General features: G+C 41.6%; 81 non-coding genes across 81 annotated transcripts; all 81 read left to right on the top strand.

Annotated features, from left to right (window-relative positions):
- The first annotated feature begins 107 nt into the window (after nucleotides 1-107).
- Trnar-ucu (transfer RNA arginine (anticodon UCU)) lies at nucleotides 108-179 on the top strand. The gene has a single exon. It is a non-coding gene; the product is annotated as a tRNA-Arg (tRNA).
- A 108-nt stretch (nucleotides 180-287) lies between these two features.
- Trnar-ucu (transfer RNA arginine (anticodon UCU)) lies at nucleotides 288-359 on the top strand. Its single transcript has one exon. It is a non-coding gene; the product is annotated as a tRNA-Arg (tRNA).
- Nucleotides 360-467: 108 nt separating this feature from the next.
- On the top strand, nucleotides 468-540 carry Trnar-ucu (transfer RNA arginine (anticodon UCU)). Its single transcript has one exon. It is a non-coding gene; the product is annotated as a tRNA-Arg (tRNA).
- A 276-nt stretch (nucleotides 541-816) lies between these two features.
- On the top strand, nucleotides 817-889 carry Trnar-ucu (transfer RNA arginine (anticodon UCU)). Its single transcript has one exon. It is a non-coding gene; the product is annotated as a tRNA-Arg (tRNA).
- Nucleotides 890-997: 108 nt separating this feature from the next.
- On the top strand, nucleotides 998-1,070 carry Trnar-ucu (transfer RNA arginine (anticodon UCU)). Its single transcript has one exon. It is a non-coding gene; the product is annotated as a tRNA-Arg (tRNA).
- A 108-nt stretch (nucleotides 1,071-1,178) lies between these two features.
- Nucleotides 1,179-1,254, top strand: Trnar-ucu (transfer RNA arginine (anticodon UCU)). The gene has a single exon. It is a non-coding gene; the product is annotated as a tRNA-Arg (tRNA).
- Nucleotides 1,255-1,527: 273 nt separating this feature from the next.
- On the top strand, nucleotides 1,528-1,600 carry Trnar-ucu (transfer RNA arginine (anticodon UCU)). The gene has a single exon. It is a non-coding gene; the product is annotated as a tRNA-Arg (tRNA).
- A 108-nt stretch (nucleotides 1,601-1,708) lies between these two features.
- Trnar-ucu (transfer RNA arginine (anticodon UCU)) lies at nucleotides 1,709-1,781 on the top strand. The gene has a single exon. It is a non-coding gene; the product is annotated as a tRNA-Arg (tRNA).
- Nucleotides 1,782-1,880: 99 nt separating this feature from the next.
- Nucleotides 1,881-1,962, top strand: Trnar-ucu (transfer RNA arginine (anticodon UCU)). Its single transcript has one exon. It is a non-coding gene; the product is annotated as a tRNA-Arg (tRNA).
- Nucleotides 1,963-2,067: 105 nt separating this feature from the next.
- Trnar-ccu (transfer RNA arginine (anticodon CCU)) lies at nucleotides 2,068-2,143 on the top strand. The gene has a single exon. It is a non-coding gene; the product is annotated as a tRNA-Arg (tRNA).
- Nucleotides 2,144-2,418: 275 nt separating this feature from the next.
- Nucleotides 2,419-2,491, top strand: Trnar-ucu (transfer RNA arginine (anticodon UCU)). Its single transcript has one exon. It is a non-coding gene; the product is annotated as a tRNA-Arg (tRNA).
- A 108-nt stretch (nucleotides 2,492-2,599) lies between these two features.
- Nucleotides 2,600-2,672, top strand: Trnar-ucu (transfer RNA arginine (anticodon UCU)). The gene has a single exon. It is a non-coding gene; the product is annotated as a tRNA-Arg (tRNA).
- A 108-nt stretch (nucleotides 2,673-2,780) lies between these two features.
- Nucleotides 2,781-2,853, top strand: Trnar-ucu (transfer RNA arginine (anticodon UCU)). Its single transcript has one exon. It is a non-coding gene; the product is annotated as a tRNA-Arg (tRNA).
- A 108-nt stretch (nucleotides 2,854-2,961) lies between these two features.
- Trnar-ucu (transfer RNA arginine (anticodon UCU)) lies at nucleotides 2,962-3,034 on the top strand. The gene has a single exon. It is a non-coding gene; the product is annotated as a tRNA-Arg (tRNA).
- Nucleotides 3,035-3,142: 108 nt separating this feature from the next.
- On the top strand, nucleotides 3,143-3,215 carry Trnar-ucu (transfer RNA arginine (anticodon UCU)). Its single transcript has one exon. It is a non-coding gene; the product is annotated as a tRNA-Arg (tRNA).
- A 276-nt stretch (nucleotides 3,216-3,491) lies between these two features.
- Nucleotides 3,492-3,564, top strand: Trnar-ucu (transfer RNA arginine (anticodon UCU)). Its single transcript has one exon. It is a non-coding gene; the product is annotated as a tRNA-Arg (tRNA).
- A 108-nt stretch (nucleotides 3,565-3,672) lies between these two features.
- Trnar-ucu (transfer RNA arginine (anticodon UCU)) lies at nucleotides 3,673-3,745 on the top strand. Its single transcript has one exon. It is a non-coding gene; the product is annotated as a tRNA-Arg (tRNA).
- A 108-nt stretch (nucleotides 3,746-3,853) lies between these two features.
- Trnar-ucu (transfer RNA arginine (anticodon UCU)) lies at nucleotides 3,854-3,926 on the top strand. The gene has a single exon. It is a non-coding gene; the product is annotated as a tRNA-Arg (tRNA).
- A 108-nt stretch (nucleotides 3,927-4,034) lies between these two features.
- Trnar-ucu (transfer RNA arginine (anticodon UCU)) lies at nucleotides 4,035-4,107 on the top strand. Its single transcript has one exon. It is a non-coding gene; the product is annotated as a tRNA-Arg (tRNA).
- Nucleotides 4,108-4,397: 290 nt separating this feature from the next.
- On the top strand, nucleotides 4,398-4,470 carry Trnar-ucu (transfer RNA arginine (anticodon UCU)). Its single transcript has one exon. It is a non-coding gene; the product is annotated as a tRNA-Arg (tRNA).
- Nucleotides 4,471-4,578: 108 nt separating this feature from the next.
- Trnar-ucu (transfer RNA arginine (anticodon UCU)) lies at nucleotides 4,579-4,651 on the top strand. Its single transcript has one exon. It is a non-coding gene; the product is annotated as a tRNA-Arg (tRNA).
- A 470-nt stretch (nucleotides 4,652-5,121) lies between these two features.
- Nucleotides 5,122-5,193, top strand: Trnar-ucu (transfer RNA arginine (anticodon UCU)). Its single transcript has one exon. It is a non-coding gene; the product is annotated as a tRNA-Arg (tRNA).
- Nucleotides 5,194-5,469: 276 nt separating this feature from the next.
- Nucleotides 5,470-5,542, top strand: Trnar-ucu (transfer RNA arginine (anticodon UCU)). Its single transcript has one exon. It is a non-coding gene; the product is annotated as a tRNA-Arg (tRNA).
- A 108-nt stretch (nucleotides 5,543-5,650) lies between these two features.
- Trnar-ucu (transfer RNA arginine (anticodon UCU)) lies at nucleotides 5,651-5,722 on the top strand. The gene has a single exon. It is a non-coding gene; the product is annotated as a tRNA-Arg (tRNA).
- A 108-nt stretch (nucleotides 5,723-5,830) lies between these two features.
- On the top strand, nucleotides 5,831-5,902 carry Trnar-ucu (transfer RNA arginine (anticodon UCU)). Its single transcript has one exon. It is a non-coding gene; the product is annotated as a tRNA-Arg (tRNA).
- Nucleotides 5,903-6,010: 108 nt separating this feature from the next.
- On the top strand, nucleotides 6,011-6,083 carry Trnar-ucu (transfer RNA arginine (anticodon UCU)). The gene has a single exon. It is a non-coding gene; the product is annotated as a tRNA-Arg (tRNA).
- Nucleotides 6,084-6,359: 276 nt separating this feature from the next.
- Nucleotides 6,360-6,432, top strand: Trnar-ucu (transfer RNA arginine (anticodon UCU)). Its single transcript has one exon. It is a non-coding gene; the product is annotated as a tRNA-Arg (tRNA).
- Nucleotides 6,433-6,540: 108 nt separating this feature from the next.
- Trnar-ucu (transfer RNA arginine (anticodon UCU)) lies at nucleotides 6,541-6,613 on the top strand. Its single transcript has one exon. It is a non-coding gene; the product is annotated as a tRNA-Arg (tRNA).
- A 108-nt stretch (nucleotides 6,614-6,721) lies between these two features.
- On the top strand, nucleotides 6,722-6,797 carry Trnar-ucu (transfer RNA arginine (anticodon UCU)). Its single transcript has one exon. It is a non-coding gene; the product is annotated as a tRNA-Arg (tRNA).
- Nucleotides 6,798-7,070: 273 nt separating this feature from the next.
- On the top strand, nucleotides 7,071-7,143 carry Trnar-ucu (transfer RNA arginine (anticodon UCU)). The gene has a single exon. It is a non-coding gene; the product is annotated as a tRNA-Arg (tRNA).
- A 108-nt stretch (nucleotides 7,144-7,251) lies between these two features.
- On the top strand, nucleotides 7,252-7,324 carry Trnar-ucu (transfer RNA arginine (anticodon UCU)). The gene has a single exon. It is a non-coding gene; the product is annotated as a tRNA-Arg (tRNA).
- Nucleotides 7,325-7,423: 99 nt separating this feature from the next.
- On the top strand, nucleotides 7,424-7,505 carry Trnar-ucu (transfer RNA arginine (anticodon UCU)). Its single transcript has one exon. It is a non-coding gene; the product is annotated as a tRNA-Arg (tRNA).
- Nucleotides 7,506-7,610: 105 nt separating this feature from the next.
- Trnar-ccu (transfer RNA arginine (anticodon CCU)) lies at nucleotides 7,611-7,686 on the top strand. Its single transcript has one exon. It is a non-coding gene; the product is annotated as a tRNA-Arg (tRNA).
- Nucleotides 7,687-7,959: 273 nt separating this feature from the next.
- On the top strand, nucleotides 7,960-8,032 carry Trnar-ucu (transfer RNA arginine (anticodon UCU)). Its single transcript has one exon. It is a non-coding gene; the product is annotated as a tRNA-Arg (tRNA).
- A 108-nt stretch (nucleotides 8,033-8,140) lies between these two features.
- Trnar-ucu (transfer RNA arginine (anticodon UCU)) lies at nucleotides 8,141-8,213 on the top strand. Its single transcript has one exon. It is a non-coding gene; the product is annotated as a tRNA-Arg (tRNA).
- A 108-nt stretch (nucleotides 8,214-8,321) lies between these two features.
- On the top strand, nucleotides 8,322-8,393 carry Trnar-ucu (transfer RNA arginine (anticodon UCU)). The gene has a single exon. It is a non-coding gene; the product is annotated as a tRNA-Arg (tRNA).
- A 276-nt stretch (nucleotides 8,394-8,669) lies between these two features.
- Trnar-ucu (transfer RNA arginine (anticodon UCU)) lies at nucleotides 8,670-8,742 on the top strand. Its single transcript has one exon. It is a non-coding gene; the product is annotated as a tRNA-Arg (tRNA).
- Nucleotides 8,743-8,850: 108 nt separating this feature from the next.
- On the top strand, nucleotides 8,851-8,923 carry Trnar-ucu (transfer RNA arginine (anticodon UCU)). Its single transcript has one exon. It is a non-coding gene; the product is annotated as a tRNA-Arg (tRNA).
- Nucleotides 8,924-9,031: 108 nt separating this feature from the next.
- On the top strand, nucleotides 9,032-9,104 carry Trnar-ucu (transfer RNA arginine (anticodon UCU)). The gene has a single exon. It is a non-coding gene; the product is annotated as a tRNA-Arg (tRNA).
- A 276-nt stretch (nucleotides 9,105-9,380) lies between these two features.
- On the top strand, nucleotides 9,381-9,453 carry Trnar-ucu (transfer RNA arginine (anticodon UCU)). Its single transcript has one exon. It is a non-coding gene; the product is annotated as a tRNA-Arg (tRNA).
- Nucleotides 9,454-9,561: 108 nt separating this feature from the next.
- Nucleotides 9,562-9,634, top strand: Trnar-ucu (transfer RNA arginine (anticodon UCU)). The gene has a single exon. It is a non-coding gene; the product is annotated as a tRNA-Arg (tRNA).
- A 108-nt stretch (nucleotides 9,635-9,742) lies between these two features.
- On the top strand, nucleotides 9,743-9,817 carry Trnar-ucu (transfer RNA arginine (anticodon UCU)). The gene has a single exon. It is a non-coding gene; the product is annotated as a tRNA-Arg (tRNA).
- A 287-nt stretch (nucleotides 9,818-10,104) lies between these two features.
- Nucleotides 10,105-10,176, top strand: Trnar-ucu (transfer RNA arginine (anticodon UCU)). The gene has a single exon. It is a non-coding gene; the product is annotated as a tRNA-Arg (tRNA).
- Nucleotides 10,177-10,284: 108 nt separating this feature from the next.
- On the top strand, nucleotides 10,285-10,357 carry Trnar-ucu (transfer RNA arginine (anticodon UCU)). The gene has a single exon. It is a non-coding gene; the product is annotated as a tRNA-Arg (tRNA).
- Nucleotides 10,358-10,465: 108 nt separating this feature from the next.
- Trnar-ucu (transfer RNA arginine (anticodon UCU)) lies at nucleotides 10,466-10,538 on the top strand. Its single transcript has one exon. It is a non-coding gene; the product is annotated as a tRNA-Arg (tRNA).
- A 109-nt stretch (nucleotides 10,539-10,647) lies between these two features.
- On the top strand, nucleotides 10,648-10,720 carry Trnar-ucu (transfer RNA arginine (anticodon UCU)). Its single transcript has one exon. It is a non-coding gene; the product is annotated as a tRNA-Arg (tRNA).
- Nucleotides 10,721-11,010: 290 nt separating this feature from the next.
- On the top strand, nucleotides 11,011-11,083 carry Trnar-ucu (transfer RNA arginine (anticodon UCU)). The gene has a single exon. It is a non-coding gene; the product is annotated as a tRNA-Arg (tRNA).
- Nucleotides 11,084-11,372: 289 nt separating this feature from the next.
- On the top strand, nucleotides 11,373-11,445 carry Trnar-ucu (transfer RNA arginine (anticodon UCU)). The gene has a single exon. It is a non-coding gene; the product is annotated as a tRNA-Arg (tRNA).
- Nucleotides 11,446-11,721: 276 nt separating this feature from the next.
- On the top strand, nucleotides 11,722-11,794 carry Trnar-ucu (transfer RNA arginine (anticodon UCU)). Its single transcript has one exon. It is a non-coding gene; the product is annotated as a tRNA-Arg (tRNA).
- Nucleotides 11,795-11,902: 108 nt separating this feature from the next.
- On the top strand, nucleotides 11,903-11,975 carry Trnar-ucu (transfer RNA arginine (anticodon UCU)). Its single transcript has one exon. It is a non-coding gene; the product is annotated as a tRNA-Arg (tRNA).
- Nucleotides 11,976-12,083: 108 nt separating this feature from the next.
- On the top strand, nucleotides 12,084-12,156 carry Trnar-ucu (transfer RNA arginine (anticodon UCU)). Its single transcript has one exon. It is a non-coding gene; the product is annotated as a tRNA-Arg (tRNA).
- A 108-nt stretch (nucleotides 12,157-12,264) lies between these two features.
- Nucleotides 12,265-12,337, top strand: Trnar-ucu (transfer RNA arginine (anticodon UCU)). Its single transcript has one exon. It is a non-coding gene; the product is annotated as a tRNA-Arg (tRNA).
- Nucleotides 12,338-12,794: 457 nt separating this feature from the next.
- Trnar-ucu (transfer RNA arginine (anticodon UCU)) lies at nucleotides 12,795-12,867 on the top strand. The gene has a single exon. It is a non-coding gene; the product is annotated as a tRNA-Arg (tRNA).
- Nucleotides 12,868-13,156: 289 nt separating this feature from the next.
- Trnar-ucu (transfer RNA arginine (anticodon UCU)) lies at nucleotides 13,157-13,229 on the top strand. The gene has a single exon. It is a non-coding gene; the product is annotated as a tRNA-Arg (tRNA).
- Nucleotides 13,230-13,505: 276 nt separating this feature from the next.
- Trnar-ucu (transfer RNA arginine (anticodon UCU)) lies at nucleotides 13,506-13,578 on the top strand. Its single transcript has one exon. It is a non-coding gene; the product is annotated as a tRNA-Arg (tRNA).
- A 108-nt stretch (nucleotides 13,579-13,686) lies between these two features.
- Nucleotides 13,687-13,759, top strand: Trnar-ucu (transfer RNA arginine (anticodon UCU)). The gene has a single exon. It is a non-coding gene; the product is annotated as a tRNA-Arg (tRNA).
- A 108-nt stretch (nucleotides 13,760-13,867) lies between these two features.
- On the top strand, nucleotides 13,868-13,940 carry Trnar-ucu (transfer RNA arginine (anticodon UCU)). The gene has a single exon. It is a non-coding gene; the product is annotated as a tRNA-Arg (tRNA).
- Nucleotides 13,941-14,048: 108 nt separating this feature from the next.
- On the top strand, nucleotides 14,049-14,121 carry Trnar-ucu (transfer RNA arginine (anticodon UCU)). Its single transcript has one exon. It is a non-coding gene; the product is annotated as a tRNA-Arg (tRNA).
- Nucleotides 14,122-14,397: 276 nt separating this feature from the next.
- On the top strand, nucleotides 14,398-14,469 carry Trnar-ucu (transfer RNA arginine (anticodon UCU)). The gene has a single exon. It is a non-coding gene; the product is annotated as a tRNA-Arg (tRNA).
- A 108-nt stretch (nucleotides 14,470-14,577) lies between these two features.
- Nucleotides 14,578-14,650, top strand: Trnar-ucu (transfer RNA arginine (anticodon UCU)). Its single transcript has one exon. It is a non-coding gene; the product is annotated as a tRNA-Arg (tRNA).
- Nucleotides 14,651-14,758: 108 nt separating this feature from the next.
- Trnar-ucu (transfer RNA arginine (anticodon UCU)) lies at nucleotides 14,759-14,831 on the top strand. The gene has a single exon. It is a non-coding gene; the product is annotated as a tRNA-Arg (tRNA).
- Nucleotides 14,832-15,121: 290 nt separating this feature from the next.
- Trnar-ucu (transfer RNA arginine (anticodon UCU)) lies at nucleotides 15,122-15,194 on the top strand. Its single transcript has one exon. It is a non-coding gene; the product is annotated as a tRNA-Arg (tRNA).
- A 107-nt stretch (nucleotides 15,195-15,301) lies between these two features.
- Nucleotides 15,302-15,375, top strand: Trnar-ucu (transfer RNA arginine (anticodon UCU)). Its single transcript has one exon. It is a non-coding gene; the product is annotated as a tRNA-Arg (tRNA).
- Nucleotides 15,376-15,483: 108 nt separating this feature from the next.
- Trnar-ucu (transfer RNA arginine (anticodon UCU)) lies at nucleotides 15,484-15,555 on the top strand. The gene has a single exon. It is a non-coding gene; the product is annotated as a tRNA-Arg (tRNA).
- Nucleotides 15,556-15,831: 276 nt separating this feature from the next.
- Trnar-ucu (transfer RNA arginine (anticodon UCU)) lies at nucleotides 15,832-15,904 on the top strand. The gene has a single exon. It is a non-coding gene; the product is annotated as a tRNA-Arg (tRNA).
- Nucleotides 15,905-16,194: 290 nt separating this feature from the next.
- On the top strand, nucleotides 16,195-16,267 carry Trnar-ucu (transfer RNA arginine (anticodon UCU)). Its single transcript has one exon. It is a non-coding gene; the product is annotated as a tRNA-Arg (tRNA).
- A 108-nt stretch (nucleotides 16,268-16,375) lies between these two features.
- Trnar-ucu (transfer RNA arginine (anticodon UCU)) lies at nucleotides 16,376-16,448 on the top strand. Its single transcript has one exon. It is a non-coding gene; the product is annotated as a tRNA-Arg (tRNA).
- Nucleotides 16,449-16,556: 108 nt separating this feature from the next.
- Nucleotides 16,557-16,628, top strand: Trnar-ucu (transfer RNA arginine (anticodon UCU)). Its single transcript has one exon. It is a non-coding gene; the product is annotated as a tRNA-Arg (tRNA).
- A 276-nt stretch (nucleotides 16,629-16,904) lies between these two features.
- Trnar-ucu (transfer RNA arginine (anticodon UCU)) lies at nucleotides 16,905-16,977 on the top strand. The gene has a single exon. It is a non-coding gene; the product is annotated as a tRNA-Arg (tRNA).
- A 107-nt stretch (nucleotides 16,978-17,084) lies between these two features.
- On the top strand, nucleotides 17,085-17,157 carry Trnar-ucu (transfer RNA arginine (anticodon UCU)). The gene has a single exon. It is a non-coding gene; the product is annotated as a tRNA-Arg (tRNA).
- A 108-nt stretch (nucleotides 17,158-17,265) lies between these two features.
- Nucleotides 17,266-17,337, top strand: Trnar-ucu (transfer RNA arginine (anticodon UCU)). Its single transcript has one exon. It is a non-coding gene; the product is annotated as a tRNA-Arg (tRNA).
- A 108-nt stretch (nucleotides 17,338-17,445) lies between these two features.
- On the top strand, nucleotides 17,446-17,518 carry Trnar-ucu (transfer RNA arginine (anticodon UCU)). The gene has a single exon. It is a non-coding gene; the product is annotated as a tRNA-Arg (tRNA).
- A 108-nt stretch (nucleotides 17,519-17,626) lies between these two features.
- Trnar-ucu (transfer RNA arginine (anticodon UCU)) lies at nucleotides 17,627-17,699 on the top strand. The gene has a single exon. It is a non-coding gene; the product is annotated as a tRNA-Arg (tRNA).
- Nucleotides 17,700-17,807: 108 nt separating this feature from the next.
- Trnar-ucu (transfer RNA arginine (anticodon UCU)) lies at nucleotides 17,808-17,880 on the top strand. Its single transcript has one exon. It is a non-coding gene; the product is annotated as a tRNA-Arg (tRNA).
- A 108-nt stretch (nucleotides 17,881-17,988) lies between these two features.
- Nucleotides 17,989-18,061, top strand: Trnar-ucu (transfer RNA arginine (anticodon UCU)). The gene has a single exon. It is a non-coding gene; the product is annotated as a tRNA-Arg (tRNA).
- Nucleotides 18,062-18,169: 108 nt separating this feature from the next.
- On the top strand, nucleotides 18,170-18,242 carry Trnar-ucu (transfer RNA arginine (anticodon UCU)). The gene has a single exon. It is a non-coding gene; the product is annotated as a tRNA-Arg (tRNA).
- Nucleotides 18,243-18,531: 289 nt separating this feature from the next.
- Nucleotides 18,532-18,604, top strand: Trnar-ucu (transfer RNA arginine (anticodon UCU)). Its single transcript has one exon. It is a non-coding gene; the product is annotated as a tRNA-Arg (tRNA).
- Nucleotides 18,605-18,712: 108 nt separating this feature from the next.
- Trnar-ucu (transfer RNA arginine (anticodon UCU)) lies at nucleotides 18,713-18,785 on the top strand. The gene has a single exon. It is a non-coding gene; the product is annotated as a tRNA-Arg (tRNA).
- A 108-nt stretch (nucleotides 18,786-18,893) lies between these two features.
- Nucleotides 18,894-18,966, top strand: Trnar-ucu (transfer RNA arginine (anticodon UCU)). The gene has a single exon. It is a non-coding gene; the product is annotated as a tRNA-Arg (tRNA).
- A 457-nt stretch (nucleotides 18,967-19,423) lies between these two features.
- Nucleotides 19,424-19,496, top strand: Trnar-ucu (transfer RNA arginine (anticodon UCU)). Its single transcript has one exon. It is a non-coding gene; the product is annotated as a tRNA-Arg (tRNA).
- A 276-nt stretch (nucleotides 19,497-19,772) lies between these two features.
- Nucleotides 19,773-19,845, top strand: Trnar-ucu (transfer RNA arginine (anticodon UCU)). Its single transcript has one exon. It is a non-coding gene; the product is annotated as a tRNA-Arg (tRNA).
- Nucleotides 19,846-20,055: the final 210 nt, after the last annotated feature.

Raw genomic sequence — 20,055 nt, 5'->3', positions numbered from 1 at the left:
GACTATAATAGAGTGTTTGGTTTATTTTGACTGTTCTTGTGTAAAACTTTGACTTACGTATAGCAATAACTTAAATTCCCATACATTCCATCTAGATAACCAACGCAGCCCTTGTAGCGCAGAGGATAGCGTGTTGGACTTCTAATCCAAAGGCCCGGTTTCGAATCCCGGCAAGGGTGTCACTATAATAGAGTGTGTGGTTTGATTTGTCTGTTCTTGTGTAAAACTTTGACTTACGTATAGCAATAACTTAAATTCCCATACATTCCATCTAGATAACCAACGCAGCCCTTGTAGCGCAGAGGATAGCGTGTTGGACTTCTAATCCAAAGGCCCGGTTTCGAATGCCGGCAATGGTGTGACGCTAATAGAGTGTGTGGGTGATTTTGTCTGTTGGTATTTAAAACTTTCTCTTGTGTATAGGATTAACTTATATTCCCTTACATTCAATCTAGATAACCAACGCATCCCTTGTAGCGAAGAGGATAGCGCGTTGGACTTCTAATCCAAAGGTCCCGGGTTCGAATCCCGGCAAGGGTGTGACTATAATAGACTGCTTGGTTTATTTTGTCTGTTCTTGTGTAAAACTTTGACTTACGTATAGCAATAACTTAAATTCCCATACATTCCATCTAGATAACCAACGCAGTCCTTCTAGAGAAAAGGATAGCGCGTTGGGCTTCAAATCCAGAGATTCCGGCAAGGATGTAACGCCAATAGAGTGTTTGGTTTATTTTGACTGTTCTTGTGTAAAACTTTGACTTACGTATAGCAATAACTTAAATTCCCATACATTCCATCTAGATAACCAACGCAGCCCTTGTAGCGCAGAGGATAGCGCGGTGGACTTCTAATCCAAAGGGCCCGGGTTCGAATCCCGGCAAGGGTGTGACTATAATAGACTGCTTGGTTTATTTTGTCTGTTCTTGTGTAAAACTTTGACTTACGTATAGCAATAACTTAAATTCCCATACATTCCATCTAGATAACCAACGCAGCCCTTGTAGCGCAGAGGATAGCACGGTGGACTTCTAATCCAAAGGGCCCGGGTTCGAATCCCGGCAAGGGTGTGACTATAATAGACTGCTTGGTTTATTTTGTCTGTTCTTGTGTAAAACTTTGACTTACGTATAGCAATAACTTAAATTCCCATACATTCCATCTAGACAACCAAAGCAGACCTTGTAGCGCAGAGGATAGCGCGTTGGACTTCTAATCCAAAGGTCCCGGGTTCGAATCCCTTCAAGGGTGTCACTATAATAGAGTGTGTGGTTTGTTTTGTCTGTTCTTGTGTAAAACTTTGACTTACGTATAGCAATAACTTAAATTCCCATACATTCCATCTAGATAACCAACGCAGCCCTTGTAGCGCAGAAGATAGCGTGTTGGACTTCTAATCCAGAGATTCCGGCAAGGATGTAACGCCAATAGAGTGTTTGGTTTATTTTGACTGTTCTTGTGTAAAACTTTGACTTACGTATAGCAATAACTTAAATTCCCATACATTCCATCTAGATAACCAACGCAGCCCTTGTAGCGCAGAGGATAGCGCGGTGGACTTCTAATCCAAAGGGCCCGGGTTCGAATCCCGGCAAGGGTGTGACTATAATAGACTGCTTGGTTTATTTTGTCTGTTCTTGTGTAAAACTTTGACTTACGTATAGCAATAACTTAAATTCCCATACATTCCATCTAGATAACCAACGCAGCCCTTGTAGCGCAGAGGATAGCACGGTGGACTTCTAATCCAAAGGGCCCGGGTTCGAATCCCGGCAAGGGTGTGACTATAATAGACTGCTTGGTTTATTTTGTCTGTTCTTGTGTAAAACTTTGACTTACGTATAGCAATAACTTAAATTCCCATACATTCCATCTAGACAACCAACGCAGACCTTGTAGCGCAGAGGATAGCGCGTTGGACTTCTAATCCAAAGGTCCCGGGTTCGAATCCCGGCAATGGTGTGACGCTAATAGAGTGTGTGGGTGATTTTGTCTTTTGTTGTTTAAAACTTTCACTTGTGTATTGGAATAACTTATATTCCCTTACATTTAATCTAGATAACCAACGCATCCCTTGTAGCGCAGAGGATAGCGCGTTGGACTCCTAATCCAAAGGTCCCGGGTTCGAATCTCGGCAAATGTGTGACTATAATAGACTGGTTGGTTTATTTTGTCTGTTCTTGTGTAAAACTTTGACTTACGTATAGCAATAACTTAAATTCCCATACATTCCATCTAGATAACCAACGCAGTCCTTCTAGAGAAAAGGATAGCGCGTTGGGCTTCAAATCCAGAGATTCCGGCAAGGATGTAGTGCCAATAGAGTGTGTGGTTATTTTGTCTGTTGTTGTTTGAAACTTTGACATACGTACAGCAATAACTTAAATTCCCATACATTCCATTTAGATAACCAACGCAGCTCTTGTAGCGCAGAGGATAGCGCGTTGGACTTCTAATCCAAAGGTCCCGGGTTCGAATCCCGGCAAGGGTGTGACTATAATAGACTGCTTGGTTTATTTTGTCTGTTCTTGTATAAAACTTTGACTTACGTATAGCAATAACTTAAATTCCCATACATTCCATCTAGATAAACAACGCAGACCTTGTAGCGCAGAGGATAGCGCGTTGGACTTCTAATCCAAAGGTCCCGGGTTCGAATCCCGGCAAGGGTGTGACTATAATAGACTGCTTGGTTTATTTTGTCTGTTCTTGTATAAAACTTTGACTTACGTATAGCAATAACTTAAATTCCCATACATTCCATCTAGATAAACAACGCAGACCTTGTAGCGCAGAGGATAGCGCGTTGGACTTCTAATCCAAAGGTCCCGGGTTCGAATCCCGGCAAGGGTGTGACTATAATAGAGTGTTTGGTTTATTTTGTCTGTTCATGTGTAAAAGTTTGACATACGTATAGCAATAACTTAAATTCCCATATATTCCATCTAGATAAACAACGCAGACGTTGTAGCGCAGAGGATAGCGCGTTGGACTTCTAATCCAAAGGTCCCGGGTTCGAATCCCGGCAAGGGTGTGATTATAATAGAGTATTGGGTTTATTTTGTCTGTTCATGTGTAAAAGTTTGACTTACGTATAGCAATAACTTAAATTTCCATATATTCCATCTAGATAACCAACGCAGCCCTCTTAGCGCAGAGGCTAGCGCGCTGGACTTCTAATTCAAAGGTCCCGGGTTCGAATCCCGGCAAGGGTGTGACTATAATAGAGTGTTTGGTTTATTTTGTCTGTTCATGTGTAAAAGTTTGACTTACGTATACCAATAACTTAAATTCCCATACATTCCATCTAGATAACCAACGCAGTCCTTCTGGAGAAAAGGATAGCGCGTTGGACTTCAAATCCAGAGATTCCGGCAAGGATGTAGTGCCAATAGAGTGTGTGGTTTATTTTGTCTGTTGTTGTTTGAAACATTGACATACGTACAGCAATAACTTAAATTCCCATACATTCCATTTAGATAACCAACGCAGCCCTTGTAGCGCAGAGGATAGCGCGTTGGACTTCTAATCCAAAGGTCCCGGTTTCGAATCCCGGCAAGGGTGTGACTATAATAGACTGCTTGGTTTATTTTGTCTGTTCTTGTATAAAACTTTGACTTACATATAGCAATAACTTAAATTTCCATACATTCCATCTAGATAACCAACGCAGCCCTTGTAGCGCAGAGGATAGCGCGTTGGACTTCTAATCCAATGGTCCCGGGTTCGAATCCCGGCAAGGGTGTGACTATAATAGAGTGCTTGGTTTATTTTGTCTGTTCATGTGTAAAAGTTTGACTTACGTATAGCAATAACTTAAATTCCCATATATTCCATCTATATAACCAACGCAGCCCTTGTAGCGCAGAGGCTAGCGCGCTGGACTTCTAATTCAAAGGTCCCGGGTTCGAATCCCGGCAAGGGTGTGACTATAATAGAGTGTTTGGTTTATTTTGTCTGTTCATGTGTAAAAGTTTGACTTACGTATAGCAATAACTTAAATTCCCATATATTCCATCTTGATAACCAACGCAGCCCTTGTAGCGCAGAGGATAGCGCGTTGGACTTCTAATCCAAAGGAACCGGGTTCAAATCCCGGCAAGGGTGTGACTATAATAGAGTGTTTGGTTTGTTTTTGTCTGTTCATGTGTAAAAGTTTGACTTAGGTATAGCAATAACTTAAATTCCCATACATTCCATCTCGATAACCAACGCAGCCCTTGTAGCGCAGAGGATAGCGCGTTGGATTTTTAATCCAAAGGTCCCGGGTTCGAATCCCTGCAAGGGTGTGACGCTAATAGAGTGTGTGGGTTATTTTGTCTGTTGTTGTTTAAAACTTTCACTTGTGTATAGGAATAACTTATATTCCCTTACATTCAATCTAGTTAACCAACGCAGCCCTTGTAGCGCAGAGGATAGCGTGTTGGACTTCTAATCCAAAGGTCCCGGGTTCGAATCCCGGCAAGAGTGTGACTATAATAGAATGTTTGGTTTATTTTGTCTTTTCATGTGTAAAGGTTTGACTTACGTATAGCAATAACTTAAATTCCCATATATTCCATCTTGATAACCAACGCAGCCCTTGTAGCGCAGAGGATAGCGCGTTGGACTTCTAATCCAAAGGAACCGGGTTCAAATCCCGGCAAGGGTGTGACTATAATAGAGTGTTTGGTTTGTTTTTGTCTGTTCATGTGTAAAAGTTTGACTTAGGTATAGCAATAACTTAAATTCCCATACATTCCATCTCGATAACCAACGCAGCCCTTGTAGCGCAGAGGATAGCGCGTTGGATTTTTAATCCAAAGGTCCCGGGTTCGAATCCCTGCAAGGGTGTGACGCTAATAGAGTGTGTGGGTTATTTTGTCTGTTGTTGTTTAAAACTTTCACTTGTGTATAGGAATAACTTATTTCCCTTACATTCAATCTAGATAACCAACGCAGCCCTTGTAGCGTAGAGGATAGCGCGTTGGACTTCAAATCCAGAGATTCCGGGTTCGAATCCCGCCAAGGGTGTGACTAAAATAGAGTGTTTGGTTTATTTTGTATGTTCTTGTGTAAATCTTTGACTTACGTATAGTAATAACTTAAATTCCCATACATTCCATCTAGATAACCAACGTAGCCCTTGTAGTGCAGAGGATAGCGCGTTGGACTTCTAATCAAAGGTCCCGGGTTCGAATCCCGGCAAGGGTGTGACTATAATAGAGTGTTTGGTTTATTTTGTCTGTTCTTGTGTAAAACTTTGACTTACGTATAGCAATAACTTAAATTCCCATACATTCCATCTAGATAACCAACGCAGTCCTTCTAGAGAAAAGGATAGCGCGTTGGACTTCAAATCCAGAGATTCCGGCAAGGATGTAACGCCAATAGAGTGTGTGGTTTATTTTGTCTGTTGTTGTTTAAAACTTTGACATACGTACAGCAATAACTTAAATTCCCATACATTCCATTTAGATAACCAACGCAGCCCTTGTAGCGCAGAGGATAGCGCGTTGGACTTCTAATCCAAATGTCCCGGGTTCGAATCCCGGCAAGGGTGTGACTATAATAGAGTGTTTGGTTTATTTTGACTGTTCTTGTGTAAAACTTTGACTTACGTATAGCAATAACTTAAATTCCCATACATTCCATCTAGATAACCAACGCAGCCCTTGTAGCGCAGAGGATAGCGTGTTGGACTTCTAATCCAAAGGCCCGGTTTCGAATCCCGGCAAGGGTGTCACTATAATAGAGTGTGTGGTTTGATTTGTCTGTTCTTGTGTAAAACTTTGACTTACGTATAGCAATAACTTAAATTCCCATACATTCCATCTAGATAACCAACGCAGCCCTTGTAGCGCAGAGGATAGCGTGTTGGACTTCTAATCCAAAGGCCCGGTTTCGAATGCCGGCAATGGTGTGACGCTAATAGAGTGTGTGGGTGATTTTGTCTGTTGGTATTTAAAACTTTCTCTTGTGTATAGGATTAACTTATATTCCCTTACATTCAATCTAGATAACCAACGCATCCCTTGTAGCGAAGAGGATAGCGCGTTGGACTTCTAATCCAAAGGTCCCGGGTTCGAATCCCGGCAAGGGTGTGACTATAATAGACTGCTTGGTTTATTTTGTCTGTTCTTGTGTAAAACTTTGACTTACGTATAGCAATAACTTAAATTCCCATACATTCCATCTAGATAACCAACGCAGTCCTTCTAGAGAAAAGGATAGCGCGTTGGGCTTCAAATCCAGAGATTCCGGCAAGGATGTAACGCCAATAGAGTGTTTGGTTTATTTTGACTGTTCTTGTGTAAAACTTTGACTTACGTATAGCAATAACTTAAATTCCCATACATTCCATCTAGATAACCAACGCAGCCCTTGTAGCGCAGAGGATAGCGCGGTGGACTTCTAATCCAAAGGGCCCGGGTTCGAATCCCGGCAAGGGTGTGACTATAATAGACTGCTTGGTTTATTTTGTCTGTTCTTGTGTAAAACTTTGACTTACGTATAGCAATAACTTAAATTCCCATACATTCCATCTAGATAACCAACGCAGCCCTTGTAGCGCAGAGGATAGCACGGTGGACTTCTAATCCAAAGGGCCCGGGTTCGAATCCCGGCAAGGGTGTGACTATAATAGACTGCTTGGTTTATTTTGTCTGTTCTTGTGTAAAACTTTGACTTACGTATAGCAATAACTTAAATTCCCATACATTCCATCTAGACAACCAACGCAGACCTTGTAGCGCAGAGGATAGCGCGTTGGACTTCTAATCCAAAGGTCCCGGGTTCGAATCCCTTCAAGGGTGTCACTATAATAGAGTGTGTGGTTTGTTTTGTCTGTTCTTGTGTAAAACTTTGACTTACGTATAGCAATAACTTAAATTCCCATACATTCCATCTAGATAACCAACGCAGCCCTTGTAGCGCAGAAGATAGCGTGTTGGACTTCTAATCCAGAGATTCCGGCAAGGATGTAACGCCAATAGAGTGTTTGGTTTATTTTGACTGTTCTTGTGTAAAACTTTGACTTACGTATAGCAATAACTTAAATTCCCATACATTCCATCTAGATAACCAACGCAGCCCTTGTAGCGCAGAGGATAGCGCGGTGGACTTCTAATCCAAAGGGCCCGGGTTCGAATCCCGGCAAGGGTGTGACTATAATAGACTGCTTGGTTTATTTTGTCTGTTCTTGTGTAAAACTTTGACTTACGTATAGCAATAACTTAAATTCCCATACATTCCATCTAGATAACCAACGCAGCCCTTGTAGCGCAGAGGATAGCACGGTGGACTTCTAATCCAAAGGGCCCGGGTTCGAATCCCGGCAAGGGTGTGACTATAATAGACTGCTTGGTTTATTTTGTCTGTTCTTGTGTAAAACTTTGACTTACGTATAGCAATAACTTAAATTCCCATACATTCCATCTAGACAACCAACGCAGACCTTGTAGCGCAGAGGATAGCGCGTTGGACTTCTAATCCAAAGGTCCCGGGTTCGAATCCCGGCAATGGTGTGACGCTAATAGAGTGTGTGGGTGATTTTGTCTTTTGTTGTTTAAAACTTTCACTTGTGTATTGGAATAACTTATATTCCCTTACATTTAATCTAGATAACCAACGCATCCCTTGTAGCGCAGAGGATAGCGCGTTGGACTCCTAATCCAAAGGTCCCGGGTTCGAATCTCGGCAAATGTGTGACTATAATAGAGTGTTTGGTTTATTTTGTCTGTTCTTGTGTAAAACTTTGACTTACGTATAGCAATAACTTAAATTCCCATACATTCCATCTAGATAACCAACGCAGTCCTTCTAGAGAAAAGGATAGCGCGTTGGGCTTCAAATCCAGAGATTCCGGCAAGGATGTAACGCCAATAGAGTGTGTGGTTTATATTGTCTGTTGTTTAAAACTTTGACATACGTACAGCAATAACTTAAATTACCATACATTCCATTTAGATAACCAACGCAGCCCTTGTAGCGCAGAGGATAGCTCGTTGGACTTCTAATCCAAAGGTCCCGGGTTCGATTCCCGGCAAGGGTGTCACTATAATAGAGTGTTTGGTTTATTTTGTCTGTTCTTGTGTAAAACTTTGACTTACGTATAGCAATAACTTAAATTCCCATACATTCCATCTTAATAACCAATGAAGCCCTTGTAGCGCAGAGGATAGCGCGTTGGACTTCTAATCCAAAGGTCCCGGGTTCGAATCCCGGCAAGGGTGTGACTATAATAGAGTGTTTGGTTTATCTTGTCTGTTCTTGTGTAAAACTTTTACTTACGTATAGCAATAACTTAAATTCCAATACATTCCATCTAGATAACCAACGCAGCCCTTGTAGCGCAGAGGATAGCGCGTTGGACTTCTAATCCAAAGGTCCGTGTTCGAACCCCGGCAAGGGTGTGACTATAATAGACTGGTTGGTTTATTTTGTCTGTTCTTGTGTAAAACTTTGACTTACGTATAGCAATAACTTAAATTCCCATACATTCCATCTAGATAACCAACGCAGTCCTTCTAGAGAAAAGGATAGCGCGTTGGGCTTCAAATCCAGAGATTCCGGCAAGGATGTAACGCCAATAGAGTGTGTGGTTTATTTTGTCTGTTGTTGTTTAAAACTTTGACATACGTACAGCAATAACTTAAATTCCCATACATTCCATTTAGATAACCAACGCAGCCCTTGTAGCGCAGAGGATAGCTCGTTAGACTTCTAATCCAAAGGTCCCGGGTTCGAATCCCGGCAAGGGTGTCACTATAATAGAGTGTTTGGTTTATTTTGTCTGTTCTTGTGTAAAACTTTGACTTACGTATAGCAATAATTTAAATTCCCATACATTCCATCTTAATAACCAATGAAGCCCTTGTAGCGCAGAGGATAGCGCGTTGGACTTCTAATCCAAAGGTCCCGGGTTCGAATCCCGGCAAGGGTGTGACTATAATAGAGTGTTTGGTTTATTTTGTCAGTTTTTGTGTAAAACTTTGACTTACGTATAGCAATAACTTAAATTCCCATACATTCCATCTAGATAACCAACGCAGCCCTTATAGCACAGAGAATAGCGCGTTGGACTTCTAATCCAAAGGTCCCGAGTTCGAACCCCGGCAAGGGTGCGACTGTAATAGACTGCTTGGTTTATTTTGTCTGTTCTTGTGTAAAACTTTGACTTACGTATAGCAATAACTTAAATTCCCATACATTCCATCTAGATAACCAACGCAGTCCTTCTAGAGAAAAGGATAGCGCGTTGGGCTTCAAATCCAGAGATTCCGGCAAGGATGTAACGCCAATAGAGTGTGTGGTTTATTTTGTCTGTTGTTGTTTAAAACTTTGACATACGTACAGCAATAACTTAAATTCCCATACATTCCATTTAGATAACCAACGCAGCCCTTGTAGCGCAGAGGATAGCTCGTTAGACTTCTAATCCAAAGGTCCCGGGTTCGAATCCCGGCAAGGGTGTCACTATAATAGAGTGTTTGGTTTATTTTGTCTGTTCTTGTGTAAAACTTTGACTTACGTATAGCAATAATTTAAATTCCCATACATTCCATCTTAATAACCAATGAAGCCCTTGTAGCGCAGAGGATAGCGCGTTGGACTTCTAATCCAAAGGTGCCGGGTTCGAATCCCGGAGAGGGTGTGACTATAATAGAGTGTTTGGTTTTTTTTGTCTGTTCATGTGTAAAAGGTTGACATACGTATAGCAATAACTTAAATTCCCATATATTCCATCTAGATAACCAACGCAGCCCTTGTAGCGCAGAGGATAGCGCGTTGGACTTCTAATCCAAATGTCCCGGGTTCGAATCCCGGCAAGGTTGTGACTATAATAGAGTGTTTGGTTTATTTTGTCTGTTCATGTGTAAAAGTTTGACTTACGTATAGCAATAACTTAAATTCCCATATATTCCATCTAGATAACCAACACAGCACTTGTAGCGCAGAGGCTAGCGCGCTGGTCTTCTAATTCAAAGGTCCCGGGTTCGAATCCCGGGAAGGGTGTGACTATAATAGAGTGTTTGGTTTATTTTTTCTGTTCATGTGTAAAAGTTTGACTTACGTATAGCAATAACTTAAATTCCCATACATTCCATCTAGATAACCAACGCAGCCCTTGTAGCGCAGAGGATAGCGCGTTGGACTTCTAATCCAAAGGCCCGGTTTCGAATCCCGGCAATGGTGTGACGCTAATAGAGTGTGTGGGTGATTTTGTCTGTTGTTGTTTAAAACTTTCACTTGTGTATAGGAATAACTTTTATTCCCTTACATTCAATCTAGATAACCAACGCAGCCCTTGTAGCGCAGAGGATAGCGCGTTGGACTTCTAATCCAAAGGTCACGGGTTCGAATCCCGGAAAGGGTGTGACTATAATAGAATGTTTGGTTTATTTTGTCTGTTCATGTGTAAAGGTTTGACTTACGTATAGCAATAACTTAAATTTCCATATATTCCATCTAGATAACCAACGCAGCCCTTGTAGCGCAGAGGATAGCGAGTTGGGCTTCTAATCCAAAGGTCCCGGGTTCAAATCCCGGCAAGAGTGTGACTATAATAGAGTGTTTGGTTTGTTTTTGTCTGTTCATGTGTAAAAGTTTGACTTACGTATAGCAATAACTTAAATTCCCATACATTCCATCTAGATAACCAACGCAGCCCTTGTAGCGAAGAGGATAGCGCGTTGGACTTCTAATCCAAAGGTCCCGGGTTCGAATCCTGGCAAGGGTGTGACTATAATAGAATGTTTGGTTTGTTTTTGTCTGTTCATGTGTAAAAGTTTGACTTACGTATAGCAATAACTTAAATTCCCATACATTCCATCTCGATAACCAACGCAGCCCTTGTAGCGCAGAGGATAGCGCGTTGGATTTTTAATCCAAAGGTCCCGGGTTCGAATCCCTGCAAGGGTGTGACGCTAATAGAGTGTGTGGGTTATTTTGTCTGTTGTTGTTTAAAACATTCACTTGTGTATAGGAATAACTTATATTCCCTTACATTCAATCTAGATAACCAACGCAGCCCTTGTAGCGCAGAGGATAGCGCGTTGGACTTCTAATCCAAAGGTCCCGGGTTCGAATCCCGGCAAGGGTGTGACTATAATAGATTGTTTGGTTTATTTTGTCTGTTCATGTGTAAAAGTTTGACTTACGTATAGCAATAACTTAAATTCCCATACATTCCATCTAGATAACCAACGCAGCCCTTGTAGCGCAGAGGATAGCGCGTTGGTCTTCTAACCCAAAATCCCGGTTTCGAATCCCGGCAATTGTGTGACGCTAATAGAGTGTGTGGGTGATTTTGTCTGTCTGTTGTTTAAAACTTTCACTTGTGTATAGCAATAACTTATATTCCCTTACATTCAATCTAGATAACCAACGCAGCCCTTGTAGCGCAGAGGATAGCGCGTTGGACTTCTAATCCAAAGGTCCCGGGTTCGTTTCCCGGCAAGGGTGTGACTATAATAGAGTGTTTGGTTTATTTTGTCTGTTCTTGTGTAAAACTTTGACTTACGTATAGCAATAACTTAAATTCCCATACATTCCATCTAGATAACCAACGCAGTCCTTCTAGAGAAAAGGATAGCGCGTTGGACTTCAAATCCAGAGATTTCGGCAAGGGTGTGACTATAATAGAGTGTTTGGTTTATTTTGTCTGTTCTTGTGTAAAACTTTGACTTACGTATAGCAATAACATAAATTCCCATACATTCCATCTAGATAACCAACGCAGCCCTTGTAGCGCAGAGGATAGCGCGTTGGACTTCTAATCCAAAGGTCCCGGGTTCGAATCCCGGCAAGGGTGTGACTATAATAGAGTGTGTGGGTGATTTTGTCTGTTGTTGTTTAAAACTTTCCCTTGTGTATAGGAATAACTTATATTCCCTTACATTCAATCTAGATAACCAACGCAGCCCTTGTAGCGCAGAGGATAGCGCGTTGGACTTCTAATACAAAGGTCCCGGGTTCGAATCCCGGCTAGGGTGTGACTATAATAGAGTGTTTGGTTTATTTTGTCTGTTCATTTGTAAAAGTTTGACTTACGTATAGCAATAACTTAAATTACCATATATTCCATCTAGATAACCAACGCAGCCCTTGTAGCGCAGAGGATAGCGCGTTGGACTTCTAATCCAAAGGTCCCGGGTTCGAATCCCGGCAAGTGTGTGACTATAATAGAGTGTTTGGTTTATTTTGTCTGTTCATGTGTAAAAGTTTGACTTACGTATAGCAATAACTTAAATTCCCATACATTCCATCTAGATAACCAACGCAGCCCTTGTAGCGCAGAGGATAGCGCGTTGGACTTCTAATCCAAAGGTCCCGGGTTCGAATCCCGGCAAGGGTGTGATTATAATAGAGTGTTTGGTTTATTTTGTCTGTTCTTGTGTAAAACTTTGACTTACGTATAGCAATAACTTAAATTCCCATACATTCCATCTAGATAACCAACGCAGTCCTTCTAGAGAAAAGGATAGCGCGTTGGTCTTCAAATCCAGAGATTCCGGCAAGGATGTAACGCCAATAGAGTGTGTGGTTTATTTTGTCTGTTGTTGTTTAAAACTTTGACATACGTACAGCAATAACTTAAATTCCCATACATTCCATCTCGATAACCAACGCAGCCCTTGTAGCGCAGAGGATAGCGCGTTGGATTTTTAATCCAAAGGTCCCGGGTTCGAATCCCTGCAAGGGTGTGACGCTAATAGAGTGTGTGGGTTATTTTGTCTGTTGTTGTTTAAAACATTCACTTGTGTATAGGAATAACTTATATTCCCTTACATTCAATCTAGATAACCAACGCAGCCCTTGTAGCGCAGAGGATAGCGCGTTGGACTTCTAATCCAAAGGTCCCGGGTTCGAATCCCGGCAAGTGTGTGACTATAATAGATTGTTTGGTTTATTTTGTCTGTTCATGTGTAAAAGTTTGACTTACGTATAGCAATAACTTAAATTCCCATACATTCCATCTAGATAACCAACGCAGCCCTTGTAGCGCAGAGGATAGCGCGTTGGTCTTCTAACCCAAAATCCCGGTTTCGAATCCCGGCAATTGTGTGACGCTAATAGAGTGTGTGGGTGATTTTGTCTGTCTGTTGTTTAAAACTTTCACTTGTGTATAGCAATAACTTATATTCCCTTACATTCAATCTAGATAACCAACGCAGCCCTTGTAGCGCAGAGGATAGCGCGTTGGACTTCTAATCCAAAGGTCCCGGGTTCGTTTCCCGGCAAGGGTGTGACTATAATAGAGTGTTTGGTTTATTTTGTCTGTTCTTGTGTAAAACTTTGACTTACGTATAGCAATAACTTAAATTCCCATACATTCCATCTAGATAACCAACGCAGTCCTTCTAGAGAAAAGGATAGCGCGTTGGACTTCAAATCCAGAGATTTCGGCAAGGGTGTGACTATAATAGAGTGTTTGGTTTATTTTGTCTGTTCTTGTGTAAAACTTTGACTTACGTATAGCAATAACATAAATTCCCATACATTCCATCTAGATAACCAACGCAGCCCTTGTAGCGCAGAGGATAGCGCGTTGGACTTCTAATCCAAAGGTCCCGGGTTCGAATCCCGGCAAGGGTGTGACTATAATAGAGTGTGTGGGTGATTTTGTCTGTTGTTGTTTAAAACTTTCCCTTGTGTATAGGAATAACTTATATTCCCTTACATTCAATCTAGATAACCAACGCAGCCCTTGTAGCGCAGAGGATAGCGCGTTGGACTTCTAATACAAAGGTCCCGGGTTCGAATCCCGGCTAGGGTGTGACTATAATAGAGTGTTTGGTTTATTTTGTCTGTTCATTTGTAAAAGTTTGACTTACGTATAGCAATAACTTAAATTACCATATATTCCATCTAGATAACCAACGCAGCCCTTGTAGCGCAGAGGATAGCGCGTTGGACTTCTAATCCAAAGGTCCCGGGTTCGAATCCCGGCAAGTGTGTGACTATAATAGAGTGTTTGGTTTATTTTGTCTGTTCATGTGTAAAAGTTTGACTTACGTATAGCAATAACTTAAATTCCCATACATTCCATCTAGATAACCAACGCAGCCCTTGTAGCGCAGAGGATAGCGCGTTGGACTTCTAATCCAAAGGTCCCGGGTTCGAATCCCGGCAAGGGTGTGATTATAATAGAGTGTTTGGTTTATTTTGTCTGTTCTTGTGTAAAACTTTGACTTACGTATAGCAATAACTTAAATTCCCATACATTCCATCTAGATAACCAACGCAGTCCTTCTAGAGAAAAGGATAGCGCGTTGGTCTTCAAATCCAGAGATTCCGGCAAGGATGTAACGCCAATAGAGTGTGTGGTTTATTTTGTCTGTTGTTGTTTAAAACTTTGACATACGTACAGCAATAACTTAAATTCCCATACATTCCATCTAGATAACCAACGCAGCCCTTGTAGCGCAGAGGATAGCGCGTTGGACTTCTAATCCAAAGGCCCGGTTTCGAATCCCGGTAATGGTGTGACGCTAATAGAGTGTGTGGGTGATTTTGTCTGTTGTTGTTTAAAACTTTCACTTGTGTATAGGAATAACTTATATTCCCTTACATTCAATCTAGATAACCAACGCAGCCCTTGTAGCGCAGAGGATAGCGCGTTGGACTTCTAATCCAAAGGTCCCGGGTTCGAATCCCGGCACGGGTGTGACTATAATAGAATATTTGGTTTATTTTGTCTGTTCATGTGTAAAAGTTTGACTTACGTATAGCAATAATTTAAATTCCCATATATTCCATCTAGATAACCAACGCAGCCCTTGTGGTGCAGAGGATAACGCGTTGGACTTCTAATCCAAAGGTCCCGGGTTCGAATCCCGGCAAGGGTGTGACTATAATAGAGTGTTTGGTTTGTTTTTGTCTGTTCAAATGTAAAAGTTTGACTTACGTATAGCAATAACTTAAATTCCCATACATTCCATCTCGATAACCAACGCAGCCCTTGTAGCGCAGAGGATAGCGCGTTGGATTTTTAATCCAAAGGTCCCGGGTTCGAATCCCTGCAAGGGTGTGACGCTAATAGAGTGTGTGGGTTATTTTGTCTGTTGTTGTTTAAAACTTTCACTTGTGTATAGGAATAACTTATATTCCCTTACATTCAATCTAGATAACCAACGCAGCCCTTGTAGCGCAGAGGATAACGCGTTGGACTTCTAATCCAAAGGTCCCGGGTTCGAATCCCGGCAAGGGTGTGACTATAATAGAGTGTTTGGTTTATTTTGTCTGTTCATGTGTAAAAGTTTGACTTACGTATAGCAATAACTTAAATTCCCATACATTCCATCTAGATAACCAACGCAGCCCTTGTAGCGCAGAGGCTAGCGCGCTGGACTTCTAATTCAAAGGTCCCGGGTTCTAATCCCGGCAAGGTTATTACTATAATAGAGTGTTTGGTTTATTTTGTCTGTTCATGTGTAAACGTTTGACTTACGTATAGCAATAACTTAAATTCCCATACATTCCATCTAGATAACCAACGCAGCCCTTGTAGCGCAGAGGATAGCGCGTTGGACTTCTAATCCAAAGGTCCCGGTTCGAATCCCGGCAAGGGTGTGACTATAATAGAGTGTTTGGTTTATTTTGTCTGTTCTTGTGTAAAACTTTGACTTACGTAAAGCAATAACTTAAATTCCCATACATTCCATCTAGATAACCAACGCAGTCCTTCTAGAGAAAAGGATAGCGCGTTGGTCTTCAAATCCAGAGATTCCGGCAAGGATGTAACGCCAATAGAGTGTGTGGTTTATTTTGTCTGTTGTTGTTTAAAACTTTGACATACGTACAGCAATAACTTAAATTCCCATACATTCCATTTAGATAACCAACGCAGCCCTTGTAGCGCAGAGGATAGCGCGTTGGACTTCTAATCCAAAGGTCCCGGGTTCGAATCCCGGCAAGGGTGTGACTATAATAGAGTGTTTGGTTTGTTTTTGTCTGTTCAAATGTAAAAGTTTGACTTACGTATAGCAATAACTTAAATTCCCATACATTCCATCTCGATAACCAACGCAGCCCTTGTAGCGCAGAGGATAGCGCGTTGGATTTTTAATCCAAAGGTCCCGGGTTCGAATCCCTGCAAGGGTGTGACGCTAATAGAGTGTGTGGGTTATTTTGTCTGTTGTTGTTTAAAACTTTCACTTGTGTATAGGAATAACTTATATTCCCTTACATTCAATCTAGATAACCAACGCAGCCCTTGTAGCGCAGAGGATAACGCGTTGGACTTCTAATCCAAAGGTCCCGGGTTCGAATCCCGGCAAGGGTGAGACTATAATAGAGTGTTTGGTTTATTTTGTCTGTTCATGTGTAAAAGTTTGACTTACGTATAGCAATAACTTAAATTCCCATATATTCCATCTAGATAACCAACGCAGCCCTTGTAGCGCAGAGGCTAGCGCGCTGGACTTCTAATTCAAAGGTCCCGGGTTCGAATCCCGGCAAGGGTATTACTATAATAGAGTGTTTGGTTTATTTTGTCTGTTCATGTGTAAAAGTTTGACTTACGTATAGCAATAACTTAAATTCCCATACATTCCATCTAGATAACCAACGCAGCCCTTGTAGCGCAGAGGATAGCGCGTTGGAATTCTAATCCAAAGGTCCCGGTTCGAATCCCGGCAAGGGTGTGACTATAATAGAGTGTTTGGTTTATTTTGTCTGTTCTTGTGTAAAACTTTGACTTACGTATAGCAATAACTTAAATTCCCATACATTCCATCTAGATAACCAACGCAGTCCTTCTAGAGAAAAGGATAGCGCGTTGGTCTTCAAATCCAGAGATTCCGGCAAGGATGTAACGCCAATAGAGTGTGTGGTTTATTTTGTCTGTTGTTGTTTAAAACTTTGACATACGTACAGCAATAACTTAAATTCCCATACATTCCATTTAGATAACCAACGCAGCCCTTGTAGCGCAGAGGATAGCGCGTTGGACTTCTAATCCAAAGGTCCCGGGTTCGAATCCCGGCAAGGGTGTGACTATAATAGAGTGTTTGGTTTATTTTGTCTGTTCTTGTGTAAAACTTTGACTTACGTATAGCATAACGTAAATTCCCATACATTCCATCTAGATAACCAACGCAGCCCTTGTAGCGAAGAGGATAGCGCGTTGGACTTCTAATCCAAAGGTCCCGGGTTCGAATCCCGGCAAGGGTGTGACTATAATAGAGTGTTTGGTTTATTTTGTCTGTTCATGTGTAAAAGTTTGACTTATGTATAGCAATAACTTAAATTCCCATACATTCCATTTAGATAACCAACGCAGCCCTTGTAGCGCAGAGGATAGCGTGTTGGACTTCTAATCCAAAGGCCCGGTTTCGAATGCCGGCAATGGTGTGACGCTAATAGAGTGTGTGGGTGATTTTGTCTGTTGTTGTTTAAAACTTTCACTTGTGTATAGGAATAACTTATATTCCCTTACATTCAATCTAGATAAACAACGCATCCCTTGTAGCGCAGAGGATAGCGCGTTGGACTTCTAATCCAAAGGTCCCGGGTTCGAATCCCGGCAAGGGTGTGACTATAATAGACTGCTTGGTTTATTTTGTCTGTTCTTGTGTAAAACTTTGACTTACGTATAGCAATAACTTAAATTCCCATACATTCCATCTAGATAACCAACGCAGCCCTTGTAGTGCAGAGGATAGCGCGTTGGACTTCTAATCCAAAGGTCCCGGGTTCGAATCTCGGCAAGGGTGTCAGTATAATAGAGTGTTTGGTTTATTTTGTCTCTTCTTGTGTAAAACTTTCACTTACGTATAGCAATAACTTAAATTCTTATTCATTCCATCTAGATAACCAACGCAGCCCTTGTAGCGCAGAGGATAGCGCGTTGGACTTCTAATCCAAAGGTCCCGGTTTCGAATCCCGGCAAGGGTGTGACTATAATAGAGTGTTTGGTTTATTTTGTCTGTTCTTGTGTAAAACTTTGACTTACGTATAGCAATAACTTAAATTCCCATACATTCCATCTTAATAACCAATGAAGCCCTAGTAGCGCAGAGGATAGCACGTTGGACTTCTAATCCAGAGGTCCCGGGTTCGAATCCCGGCAAGAGTGTGACTATAATAGAGTGTTGAGTTTATTTTGTCTGTTCTTGTGTAAAACTTTGACTTACGTATAGCAATAACTTAAATTCCCATACATTCCATCTAGATAATTAACGCAGCCCTTGTAGCACAGAGGATAGCGCGTTGGACTTCTAACCCAAAGGTCCCGGGTTCGAACCCCGGCAAGGGTGTGACTGTAATAGACTGCTTGGTTTATATTGTCTGTTCTTGTGTAAAACTTTGACTAACGTATAGCAATAACTTAAATTCCCATACATTCCATCTAGATAACCAACGCAGTCCTTCTAGAGAAAAGGATAGCGCGTTGGACTTCAAATCCAAAGGTCCCGGGTTCGAATCCCGGCAAGGGTGTGACTATAATAGACTGCTTGGTTTATTTTGTCTGTTCTTGTGTAAAACTTTGACTTACGTATAGCAATAACTTAAATTCCCATACATTCCATCTAGATAACCAACGCAGCCCTTGTAGTGCAGAGGATAGCGCGTTGGACTTCTAATCCAAAGGTCCCGGGTTCGAATCTCGGCAAGGGTGTCAGTATAATAGAGTGTTTGGTTTATTTTGTCTGTTCTTGTGTAAAACTTTGACTTACGTATAGCAATAACTTAAATTCCCCTTCATTCCATCTAGATAACCAACGCAGCCCTTGTAGCGCAGAGGATAGCGCGTTGGACTTCTAATCCAAAGGTCCCGGTTTCGAATCCCGGCAAGGGTGTGACTATAATAGAGTGTTTGGTTTATTTTGTCTGTTCTTGTGTAAAACTTTGACTTACGTATAGCAATAACTAAAATTCCCATACATTCCATCTTAATAACCAATGAAGCCCTAGTAGCGCAGAGGATAGCACGTTGGACTTCTAATCCAGAGGTCCCGGGTTCGAATCCCGGCAAGAGTGTGACTATAATAGAGTGTTGGGTTTATTTTGTCTGTTCTTGTGTAAAACTTTGACTTACGTATAGCAATAACTTAAATTCCCATACATTCCATCTAGATAATTAACGCAGCCCTTCTAGAGAAAAGGATAGCGCGTTGGACTTCAAATCCAGAGATTCCGGCAAGGATGTATTGCCAATAGAGTGTGTGGTTTATTTTGTCTGTTCATGTGTAAAAGTTTGACATACGTATAGCAATAACTTAAATTCCCATATATTCCATCTAGATAACCAACGCAGCCGGTGTAGCGCAGAGGCTAGCGCGCTGGACCTCTAATTCCAAGGTCCCGGGTTCGAATCCCGGCAAGGGTGTGCCTATAATAGAGTGTTTGGTTTATTTTGTCTGTTCATGTGTAAAAGTTTGACTTACGTATAGCAATAACTTAAATTCCCATATATTCCATCTAGATAACCAACGCAGCCCTTGTAGCGCAGAGGATAGCGCGTTGGACTTCTAATCCAAAGGTCCCGGGTTCGAATCCCGGCAAGTGTGTGACTATAATAGAGTGTTTGGTTTATTTTGTCTGTTCTTGTGTAAAACTTTGACTTACGTATAGCAACAACTTAAATTCCCATACATTCCATCTAGATAACCAACGCAGTCCTTCTAGAGAAAAGGATAGCGCGTTGGTCTTCAAATCCAGAGATTCCGGCAAGGATGTAACGCCAATAGAGTGTGTGGTTTATTTTGTCTGTTGTTGTTTAAAACTTTGACATACGTACAGCAATAACTTAAATTCCCATACATTCCATCTAGATAACCAACGCAGCCCTTGTAGCACAGAGGATAGCGCGTTGGACTTCTAATCCAAAGATCCCGGGTTCGAACCCCGGCAAGGGTGTGACTGTAATAGACTGCTTGGTTTATTTTGTCTGTTCTTGTGTAAAACTTTGACTAACGTATAGCAATAACTTAAATTCCCATACATTCCATCTAGATAACCAACGCAGTCCTTCTAGAGAAAAGGATAGCGCGTTGGACTTCAAATCCAGAGATTCCGGCAAGGATGTATTGCCAATAGAGTGTGTGGTTTATTTTGTCTGTTCATGTG

The sequence above is a fragment of the Argiope bruennichi genome, chromosome 5 (genome assembly GCF_947563725.1).
Source record: "Argiope bruennichi chromosome 5, qqArgBrue1.1, whole genome shotgun sequence".
NCBI lineage: Eukaryota > Metazoa > Arthropoda > Arachnida > Araneae > Araneidae > Argiope > Argiope bruennichi.
The sequence above is the reverse complement of the archived record's forward strand: the minus strand, read 5'-3'. Positions and strand labels throughout refer to the sequence as shown.